At 38.2% G+C, this 12,477-nt stretch overlaps 1 protein-coding gene across 1 annotated transcript in view; it reads left to right on the top strand.

The window, feature by feature from the left end:
- LOC126213232 (uncharacterized) overlaps window positions 1-12,477 on the top strand; it is a 121,262-nt gene that overhangs the window by 54,254 nt on the left and 54,531 nt on the right. The gene's annotated exons all lie outside the window — the stretch shown is intronic.

Here is a 12,477-nt window from a genome sequence, read left to right as displayed (position 1 = left end):
AAGAAAAGTGGTTGTTAAAGTATAACAAAACATTTTGATAGTCTCGGAAAAGGCCGTTAGCATATTCCACATGAACTTTTGTGAACATATAGCTCACATCCAAACACAACATAATTTAGTACAGATTGATTCTAATTTTTTTTAGTTATATCTATGAATATTTGATAGTTTCTAATGTAATTTTCACAGTGACCAACGGTGTGCTTAAGTAACTTTGTTGGTTATTTTGCAAGACTGTATGACTGAGAATCTATAGCCCTCCAAAGAGGTAATCTCAGCAAAATTATTGCAAAACAGACTAAACAATGGATATTCCAGGATGGAATGTAACAATATTAGGAAAGTTGCTACTCACCATATAGCGGAGATGCTCTGTAGCGGATAGGCCCAACAAAAAAAAACTGTTCCAAATAAGGTTTTTGGCCTGTAAGGCCTTCATCAAAAATATCACACACACACACACACACACACACACACACACACACACACACAACAGCAGTCTAAGCAATTGTAGCCACGCTGTACGGCTACGGTTGCCTTAGACTTGAGTCGTGCGCGCGCACACGTGTGTGTTTGGCTCTGAGCGCTATGGGACTCAACATCTGTGTTCATCAGTCCCCTAGAACTTAGAACGACTTAAACCTAACTAACCTAAGGACATCACACAGATCCATGCCCGAGGCAGGATTCGAACCTGCGACCGTAGCGGTCACGCGGTTCCAGACTGATGCGCCTAGAACCGCACGGCTGTGTGTGTGTGTTTTTTTTTTCTATTTTTGACAAAGGCCTTACGAGCCAAAATCTTTATTTGGAACAGTCTTTTTGCTGTCCCTATCTGCTACTCAGCATCTCCACTGTGTGGTGAGTAGTAACTTTCCTAATATTGTTGCAAAACGAACTAAAACTGACATACCTTGCAAAGGGGCAAGTACAAGCTTTACCTAGCAAGATAGCACACACGATCAAGAATTTGCCATACAAGACTTTTGATGAAGGAATCATCTCATAGCTGAACAGATCTTTGAACTTATTTCTACAACATGCATGCTACCTATTACAGATATCATCAGTGGATTGAAACAGGCAGTGTGGCATTACTCAGACAATGTCGCCAATGAGGTAAGGCTTACTGCAAGTCACGTAGCAACAGCCAAGCCACCTACATCAAACACTGGTAGAACAGAGAGAAGATGACTCCATGTTTCGCGAGGAGATGAAGATTACTTATTTTGCCTCTTGACAAGGGAAATACCACAGTCCTCTGTAATGCCACAGCGCACCGTCATAAAGTGATGTTACCTTTGGAAGGCAGTGAATACAGAGCTATGAAACATGATTATACTGTGTGACTTAACACAATAACATTCTAATAGAGAATCTGTGAGCATGATCTCTTAGGTCAGCAAAGCCGTATGGTGTGCCTCAAATCTGGAAAGAAGGCATTCCACTGTGACCTATCGTTTACACTTTGGTTCTCCAACCTACAGGTTAGTGAAATATATAATCAAATTACTAGCATCAGGCGAAGTACCCTCAGACTTCAAGAAGAATATAATAATTCCAATCCCAAAGAAAGCAGGTGTTGACAGATGTGAAAATTACCGAACTATCAGTTTAATAAGTCATGGCTGCAAAATACTAACGCGAATTCTTTACAGACGAATGGAAAAACTGGTAGAAGCGGACCTCGGGGAAGATCAGTTTGGATTCCGTAGAAATGTTGGAACACGTGAGGCAATACTAACCTTACGACATCTTAGGAGAAAGATTAAGAAAAGGCAATCCTACGTTTCTAGCATTTGTAGACTTAGAGAAAGCTTTTGACAACGTTAACTGGAATACTCTCTTTCAAATTCTGAAGGTGGCAGGGGTAAAATACAGGGAGCAAAAGGCTATTTACAATTTGTACAGAAACCAGGTGGCAGTTATAAGAGTCGAGGGGCATGAAAGGGAAGCAGTGGTTGGGAAAGGAGTGAGACAGGGTTGTAGCCTCTCCCCGATGTTATTCAATTTGTATATTGAGCAAGCAGTAAAGGAAACAAAAGAAAAATTCGGAGTAGGTATTAAAATCCATGGAAAAGAAGTAAAAACTTTGAGGTTCGTCGATGACATTGTAATTCTGTCAGAGACAGCAAAGGACTTGGAAGAGCAGTTGAACGGAATGGACAGTGTCTTGAAAGGAGGATATAAGATGAACATCAACAAAAGCAAAACGAGGATAATGGAATGTAGTCAAATTAAATCGGGTGATGCTGAGGGAATTAAATTAGGAAATGAGACACTTAAAGTAGTAAAGGAGTTTTGCTATTTGGGGAGCAAAATAACTGATGATGATCGAAGTAGAGAGGATATAAAATGTAGACTGGCAGTGGCAAGGAAATCGTTTCTGAAGAAGAGAAATTTGTTAACGTCGAGTATAGATTTAAGTGTCAGGAAGTCGTTTCTGAAAGTATTTGTATGGAGTGTAGCCATGTATGGAAGTGAAACATGGACGATAACTAGTTTGGACAAGAAGAGAATAGAAGCTTTCGAAATGTGGTGCTACAGAAGAATGCTGAAGATAAGGTGGGTAGATCACATAACTAATGAGGAGGTATTGAATAGGATTGGGGAGAAGAGAAGTTTGTGGCACAACTTGACTAGAAGAAGGGATCGGTTGGTAGGACATGTTTTGAGGCATCAAGGGATCGCAAATTTAGCTTTGGAGGGCAGCGTGGAGGGTAAAAATCGTAGAGGGAGACCAAGAGATGAATACACTAAGCAGATTCAGAAGGATGTAGGTTGCAGTAGGTACTGGGAGATGAAGAAGCTTGCACAGGATAGAGTAGCATGGAGAGCTGCATCAAATCAGTCTCAGGACTGAAGACCACAACAACAACAGCATCAATATTTGGTCTTTGCGGGCATCATACTAAAAATTCCCGAATGTTTATTGACATAACTAAATACACGAGAACTTAGCCATATGAAATTATGGTTAGTCTGGATATGGTCTCCTCATTCACAAAAAGCCCATGTGGAAGATACATTAAATAAAAACTTAAAAATATTGGAATAAGCAAGCAGGACAGTTTTATACATTGGTGAATACAGGTACAGGAGTAATGAAAGTCTGAATGAGAAAACTTAAAATCGGAATGAGAAAACTTAACAACTAAATGTAACAATGAGAAAATGTAGATTGATGTTTTATGGCTTGGATGAATGAAAACAGGATATGCAAAAGAATTTTGAACATGTCAACCAGAAAGAAATCCCCCTGGTGCAAATGGCATCAAGAAATCAGAAGTGATCAAAAAGACAAGAAGAGCCTGAAGTTATAAACAAGAGATATGTTTTGAAAGAAGCTTTTGGATTCCCATCTACAGAGAAAACTAAAAAAAGCATGAGCAAGGCAGTCAGAAACAACAGTACTCTGATCAACACAAGGGTTATTATATAAACTGGAAGTTAAATCAGAAGCAATTATTTGTGCACCAGTAGGTGGCCCAACCCAGTAAAAAAATTATTAGTAGACCACATCCCACACACGACTATCAAAACTTGGCATCCTTGATGATCACCTACTTTCTGTATGGTGATAAATTTTATGAAATGACTGATGGAGAAGCCATTGGTTCTCCAGTCTCTGACAGTGGAGAATTTCTTTAAGGAGCATTTGGAAAAACATTTGCTAAGTTCAGTCCCTCTTGCTTCTTTCACTATGTTGATGACATATTTGCAATCTGGTCACATGATATCGAAGCTCCCCACCTGCTCATTGATCATATGAATAGTATGCACCCAAATATCAAATTTACTGCTGATATAGACCGAGAAGGAAAATAACCATTTTTAGACATTCATCTTGAAAGAAAATCAAATGGCCAGTTAGGCCACTCTGTTTACCAAGAGTCAATATATTGTGACATTTATCTAAATACGCAAAGCTTTCAACATCTACTGAAAAAGAAAGCAGTTTCTAACACTACGACACACAGAGCTACGAATGTTTCTGACAAGGACCACTGGATTCTGAGAGCGGATAGCCAAGAAATGTGTTCCGGAAGGACGGTCATAGGAAACAAGATGTTAAGATAGCCATCTCTAAGAAACAAAATACAGAACGTAATTGTTGGGTTCAAATTAATGATATGATTATAATAGAGGGAAACATTCCACATAGGAAAAATATATCTAAAAACAAAGATGATGTGACTTACCAAATGAAAGTGCTGGCAGGTCGACAGACACACAAACAAGTGTGTATGTTTGTGTGTCTGTTGACCTGCCAGCACTTTCATTTGGTAAGTCACATCATCTTTGTTTTTAGATATAAACAAAATACAGAGATATTCAAAAGAAGATGGTAAGCTTACAGCAGTTCTTTTCTTTGGACATACAACAAATAAAATAGGCAGAGTCCTACGCAGACACAGCATTCAACCGATTCTCTGACCATCCCAGAAAATAAGACAGATGCTGCACACAGTAAAAGAAAGTGACCCAGGAATTTATAAAATTCCTTGTAACTGAGTAGCATTTGTAATCACTTGGTAAACTTACAAGTGAGTGGTGCTCTTGCTGGAGGGAAGTATCCTTTCCCAGAACTATGCAATTGTTCTACAGGGGCACCAAAAATCAGTTGCCCATTATCATCTAAGTGTAGCGCAGCATGTGTAGATTTACATCGATTCTGTTCATGTGATTTTAGTTACTAGTGTCATTTAGTTTAGTTTGTAGGAGGGTCATTTCAAAATCCTGCACACTGCGCACGCACGATCATTACGATGGTGTGATCAAGTCGAATATTCATGTCAGTTGCAAGCAAGATTAGATGTGACGGTAGTATGTATGTTTGCTGGTTCGAATCACTGTTTCTCAGGTAATCCAATTTTTAAAAAGATGTAGAAGCTAAGTAAGGTCAGATTATGTGTAGTGACCAGCATTCCTACATCAAAACTGAATCCCTTTGTGGAAAGATACAGTGGAAATTTACAATGCTTTGGAGAGGCATGTGGGAACAGTGTAGTGGATCACAGTACAGTATGATGGTGGTCTGCTTGTTTCCATGCTGGTCGGGTAAGAACAGATGTCAACCCAAGAATTGGAAGGCCATCAACTGCAGCAGACTAAACTTCTCTGGTCACTGTTAACATCTTATGAGAGGACAGACTAAAAACATGCTGTTTACAAACTCATAACTGAAAACTCAAAGGTGAGATAAGTTGCAGCCCGATGGGTTCCTCATTTCGCGTCATAATGCGAGACCACATACTGCCCCAGCAGTGAGAGAAACCCTCTACAAATACGGATAGCAAAGATTTCCCCACCTGCCGTACAGTTCTGACATGAGCCCAACAGGCTTCGATTTGTTTCCCGGACTGAATAGCTTAGTGGAAAATGTTTCGATACAATTACTGAAACTTCCACTGACATGCCCAAGTAATCAGACAGCTCAACAATGAAGGTGTCCTATCCAAAAACATAAGATGTAAAAATGTTGGGAAGCTGTTATAAGCAAGAATGGAAATTATATTGAAAACTTGTACAGCTCTTTTGTAAAATAAATTATACTCTTCAACACTCTCTTACAGTGTGCAAAACTTTTGAAATGATCCCACAATGTTTAGTGATATACTTATTCAGAAGTCAAACAATGGAAAATCCAGGCAGGAATGTGACAATATTATGAAAGTATAGTTGCTACTCACCATATAGTGGAGATGCTGAGTTGCAGGTAGGCACTGTGGTTCTGTGTGAGAGAGTTGCATTTGTGTGTGTGTGTGTCTCCCCCCCCCCCCCCCCCCCTGCCCCACTATTTCCGACAAAGGCCATGTTGGCCAAAAGCTCACTTTCTGATAGTCTTTAGGTTGGGCCTATCAGCAACTCAGCACCTCTGCTATATGGTGAGTACAATCACAAAAAAGTGCACAATATGACAAAGAGGTTTTTGTTGAGTAACAATTGTTTGGTCATCTCTAACATAAATTTGATTAGCATTAAGAGTCGACACGAAAAGAATCTTTCACTAATATTACCAGTTCCAACCCAATGGCTGCAGTTTATGCAAAAGTCAGCATTGCACGCAACAGGATGCAAAAAATAAATCAAATGGTTTTCTGTAATCTCCAAGAAGCACTAAAAATTTTGGGAGGGATACCAATGATTATAGACAACAAACCCGGAAATTCAAAAAACAATTGAGCAAAAACTGGAAATTCGAAAGGAAAGCAATGGGGAACTTTTAGATAAATCAAAAAATTAATGCCGCCACTATGCAAATTTCTTATTTCTGCAAAACAAAAAATCCATTTTCCTGGGCAGAAAGCAATTTTCAACAAGGCGTTACATGAAACAGGACTTACTGGCAGAGCCCTTTAAATAAATGTTTTGGTAGCGACACATGGATGCAGTTGTTTGGGAATGCAAATACTTTATACAAGTAATGAAATTAAGGGAACAAACAGAAGGTTCTTTTATATCAATGAAACCTGAGTGGACAACATTATTTGTAGAAAATGTTGGCAGGGTCCTGGTGTTAACAGCTTCGTGGCCAATGTTAGGGGAACAATGGGATTATTGAGCTCAATTTTGGATCTAATGCTGGGTTTTTACCCAACACACAGTTGATTTATAAAGCCAGTTGTGCAACGTGGACCACCACAGCCAGATAAATTGCAAAAAGTTTTCAAATTGGATTTCACCAAATGGTCAGTATATTCCATCAAGCCAGGGATGCCATTCAGATCAGACTGTGCAACAACTTTAATTGGGACAGCAGCTACGTTCTTTGTTGTGCATGGAAACAGGCACTCCACGTTGAAAGGCAACAGGGCATTAAGCTGTCTCCCACCATCTAATGAAATCAGTATCATTACCAGCATTCTCCCGTAACAGACACATCTGGTAGCATGTGGGAGTTCCGTGATTTTGAGACGTCCACATACCATTGGGCGAACTAAATAAAATATGAATTAGCCTGCACATAAACCCTGCCAATGACAGAAAAAAATAGTCAAAAGCTTAAGAATAAATAGAAATCTGACAACACGAGCTTTCGGAGGCGTTTATTACAGAATGTTACCAGTTGTACAGATTTGCCATTTGGATATTTGCTGTTCATCACATTGCAGTCTGACTTACAACTTCCCGTATTTCAATAACAATTTCTCTCTGCAAATTCATATTTTAACGTTTACCTTTCCTTTTCATGTCTTTTATGAAAATATTAATACATACAATGTATTGAGAATTATTTCTATTTATTTGCAATGTATCATGAAATTTGGAAATAAAAAAAAAAAAATGCATAGGGATGGGCCCCACGACCCTGATTCCAGTCTGTAGCTGATTCTGCAGCTGCCCAGAAACAATGGCTCATTGTGCTCCAGAAATGCTACTTTTCTCTAAATGCTTCGCCACGACCTGCGGTGTATCTGAGTGTACTGTTTGTGAGGATACAGAATCTGGATGAATAAAATTAAGGAATTTTCTCAAAAGTACTGGAGGTGCAAAATGTTCTGAACCCTCATCCATACATGAGCAAGCATATACACAACTAATTTTACTTTGACTTTAATAATGATTAAACAGGACAAGAGTAATCCACAAGGTTAATAATGTGAAGATGATATCCTTTACATCACTTGTTCTGGCATACTATACAATGTAGCAATAGCTAGTTATAAAGTTGCCAAAATAGTAGCAAGAAAATTCAATCTCATGCTATTGCAGAGGAGGTAACGTAAGAAAATGGTGAAACTTATGTTAGGTGACGGCACCAGTTAAATGACGAGGAGCGGTGTGCAAAGGTAGCGTATTTGGCTATTTTCCACCATTTAAATTACATGAATGAAAGCATGCAAGGGAAAGAAGAAAAGGTGTGGATGTCAAGCGATAAACTCACAGAGTTGTTAAAAAAACTTAATATAGAACAGACACATGGAAAAGAAAAATCATAGGATGTTGACATAACCAATAAACTATTTTAAATCATCTCATGGTTCTTGAGAATAGCATGATAATATTTTCCCTCTTGACAAAAATTACTGGGTGCGCAAATCCTTATGCTGTGTCTTGTTATTCACCACCAATCTTTTTCTGGGTGGAAGGACAAGCTAGAACTTCAGTTTCACAGAAATATGGTGAACTACCACTTATCTGTTGCATTTGTCCACTACCTACTTGTGAGACCCACAATTTTACAGCACTAACATAAACAAGAACCGTGGGACACTTCTCTCTGTTTAATATGAAATGCGTGTGTGTGTCTGTCCAATTTCACCATGAATTGAACTTTTCGTGTAAGAAGCAATATCTCTTTTCACTGATAACTAACTTTTAAGGCATAAACCAATAATAACCCATAAATTTAAGTTCTGGAATATTATTATAGTCTTTTTTTAAAATAAATATTCAATGAAATTACCTCAATTACTTTTATTGGCAATATCAAACTCAGAAGTATCATGGCAAAACATGTTGAGAAGCAGTGCTCTATGTTCAAATTTGTTTTGCATTTTTATTGTTTAGTCAAGTAATTGTTGGGCAGCATGCGGAGTCCAGCAGTATAAATCCCTGTCACGGCAGATGCTGCATCGATTTACCGATGCCATACAACATGCGAAGGAGGACTTTCAATACTACATAGCTGTAGACTCCATGGATGCACAACAATCCAATGGAAAAAGGATACTTTATAAAGCTGTCATTTTAGTACAAGCTACAGCTAAAACCAGACATTAATATGCAGTAAACCAGTAGGTAGAAATAATATATGAAGTATTTTTAATCTGTGTATGGTGGAAGAATAACTGTAAAAGTTAAGAAAGCAGAGCTGCAGTTTCCCGAGAAATAAGGGAGAAAAATCTGATCTTGACTTTAGACTTTTTTTTTAAACTGAAGAGAAGAAACTTAACTAAAAATCAAAGACTAATCATTTTAATTTTGACTGATCCTGCCAGATTTGAAACTTTCACATTTCCAATCCTAAACTAACTTTTTCATTGACACAAATGCCATCACTATAACAGCCCATTATTCCTCCAGCAAAATTCACGTCTCCAATTTCAGTTCCACTTATCAGATTTCTTCTAAATACTGACTCACCTAAATACTTTCTGGGTGGAACAGCTGTATGTGCTCTAGCCTCAGTTCTGAATATGCTAGGTATGAAGTAAAAATAATACATAAGGAAAAAAATTCATAGAGGTGAATAAATTTTTCTTTTGTTATATTTCTGGCCATAACAAAAACTGTTCTGTTGATTTTTGTTGTTTTATACAACTTAATGGACAATCACTCAGCACATGCTATGTAAGAGCGAATAAAATGGAAAACTGCTTCTAAATATCAATGAGACTGTTTAGTTCTATGTCATTTTCTTGTAAGTAAACTGACTTCCATATGAACAGAGTACAGACATTCCAGCATTCAACCATATACACACGCCACATAAACATACAGTACGCACTTTCAAAACTACGACCACATTTTAGTTATCAATATGCAGCTTAATTAAAGCTCTATATAAGGGGTTTGAGGCGTAACTTGATAACAGCACTCTTGGGCCCATTCCACACAGAAATGTCTTGTTGAGGCACTAGAGATATGCAGGGCAGTCATGCTATGGGTGGATCACAATACAAAGTCATCAAAAATATTGATGCACTGGATCCTTCGTAACATGCAAATGTTGAACAGCGAAGAATATATTGGGTACAGCCAATATGGTTGATTTTTTTTTTGTTGTTGACAGAATGTCTCAGAAGTGTGTAGCTTTATCTAAAGTGAAATACAGCATTCTGAAAAGCAACAAAACTGGAAATTTGAGCATAACTCCTATTTTCCATTTTAACACAAGCCTAAATACTGCAGACTTTGTTGAGATGTTCAAATTATTAGGACAATTATCCAAAATCTGATCTGTAAATATTTCACTGCAGACCAGTTTCTTGCCATGTGCTATTTTGTCCTTATACAGCGGGACTAATGTCCTTTCACCCAGATAAGTGGGACAATCATTGCCAACACCACAGGCAGCACATCCTGCGCACAGTGGAACCAGAGGATTTCAGGGATCTTGTCACTAGACCAACTGCTGCACAGATGCTCTTTCAAAATACTACCGTATTTACTCGAATCTAAGCCGCACTTTTTTTCCGGTTTTTGTAATCCAAAAAACCGCCTGCGGCTTAGAATCGAGTGCAAAGCATGCGGAAGTTCTGAAAAAACTGCCGTTGAACATATGTAGCGCTCGTGTTTGCTGCTATCTCATTTACATCCTGTCTGCCTAATAAACTACGAAACTAGAGTGAGACAACAGCAAACGCAGAAGAATATACGTATCGTGTCATGTTTATATTCGTATTATTCTTATGCCTAATAGTGATACAGTCAGAAATGAAACATGGCAACTGACTAGATTTTAAAATCTAAGATGACTAATTTCTGTGCAGGATTTGATGTACTAAAGAAGCGGCCGCAAAGATTTTCAAACGGAGAAAAATTTTCGCCTAACTCTCGTTCAGAACATGTATCATACGCAGTCTATTATTTGGTTCTTGTTGGTCATTATCAAAGAAAGCAGCAGTGAAAGTAACAAAAAGCAAAATAAGCAAAATAAGCAATCGATTCAAACCAGACGAAGCACGTGAAAAATGAAGGCTACCCGTATAAATATGGACGGTGCGCCTGACGCATAGCAATGGCTACGTGGTAAAGCTTACCTGCTTAGCTCACGACTCGAACCAAACTACTGTAGCTGTATCGTCATTCATTCGACCTAAATTGTGTGTCATACTACAATGGACCAACTTTGTTTCGATTTGGAGGTGCAGCCTAAAACTTTTCTCTCCCCTTGAATTTCAAGACTCAAATTTCAGGTGCGGCTTAGATTCGGGATTTTTTTTTTCCCTTTATTTCGAGTCTCATTTTTCAGGTGCGGCTTAGATTCAAGTGCGGCTTAGATTTGAGTAAATACGGTATATCTGGCTACACATTCCATCTGAAGACCTACTACATTTGCAAGCTAGTCACAAAGCCGTAACAGCAGCAACCATGGATTAGGCAAAGCACTGAAAAGCTGAGTAGTACTGGGAAAAGAAATCTGCTGCTAGATAATAGTTTTCCCTATATTATGAGAGGAAATGCTGTCCACAAGAAGTGCCAAGAATAAATCTTTACTTGATATGTAACAGCATATCCAAGCTGAGAAATTTAATTTCTATGAGAAAAAAGAACCAACCAAACAGTGGACTTTCACCTCTGGCAAAACACACTGATGACAGAAAATGTAATGCTGACTGGACATATTTAGTGTAACTGCAAGAGGAATAGAGTTAAATTTTTCCCTATCTTCTGATGCTGCTTGTGCAGATTTGTATTGCTGTAAGTGTGTCTTTACCTCTGCTGTGTTTTCATAAGTAAGGTTTCCATTCCTATGGTAACAATTTCTATTCCTATGGCAACAACCACAGAAAAACCAGTGTCAGCAGCATAACTTTATAACTGCACAGATTCAACTGCTCATCCAGAAAATAAAAATGTTTGAAAAATAGCACCGACTATGTAAAACAAAAATATCCACAACAGCATGTTACCCAATATACATTACCTGCATCAAAAAAGCCCAAAATATCCTGAACAGAACATTTTATTTACAAGTAGATCAGCAGAGAAATCTCACTTCTCATTCTTTGCCCACTGGAACACACACACCATTTGTTCGACAATATGCTAATGGTAACAGTTATTGGATGTTTTGTGTATGAAGCTATTAGTGTAGATTAGATTACAACAGACTCTGTACGCAACTAAACAGAAACAAGTCACAGATTCACTTAGTGCTGTAAGAAAGTGGTTTGTGTGTGTTACCTTGCAGGCCAACATCATTGTATCACTTATTTACTTGGGACTCACTCTCTCATACACAATTAAAAATCTTATGATATGTTAGCTACATTCCATATGCTGCAACTTGTCCTAAAACCACCAAATGTAAACTGGTTAGTGACTACATTCTTCACAGCTATGTCCACTAGTATACTTACTTGAGAAGTATCATAATACCTATTGGCAGTAATGAAAATAAGTTTTAATGCAGGCCATAATATGTCAAAAACTCAACTCTTTTCCTCCAGATTGAATGACAAACTAAAGCTGAGAATCCACGAACCTCAAAACAGTGGTTTAACTTTTTATGTAAAAATAAGTGTTACTGAGAAACTATCAACATATGTATGTAGCTTTGCTTCATCTACATAAAAACATATTTTTTTGAGGCACATTGGATGACTTCACATTAATGAAAACATGTTCCTTCAGTGCACCACTCGTGGTGACATGGCACGGACCACAAAGCAACATGTCTGTGACATGCCATCTCTATGTGAAGTGCTCAATTTGCTAACACGGATGTGGCGCTAAACAGCTCCATGTCTGCACCAGACATCTGTACCGTGCAATTTCTGTATGAACTGGACCTTAAGGAGTAGA

Source organism: Schistocerca nitens, chromosome 11, assembly GCF_023898315.1.
Source record: "Schistocerca nitens isolate TAMUIC-IGC-003100 chromosome 11, iqSchNite1.1, whole genome shotgun sequence".
Taxonomy (NCBI): Eukaryota; Metazoa; Arthropoda; class Insecta; order Orthoptera; family Acrididae; genus Schistocerca; species Schistocerca nitens.
Note: the sequence above shows the minus strand (reverse complement) of the source record. Positions and strands in the feature narration are given on the sequence as shown.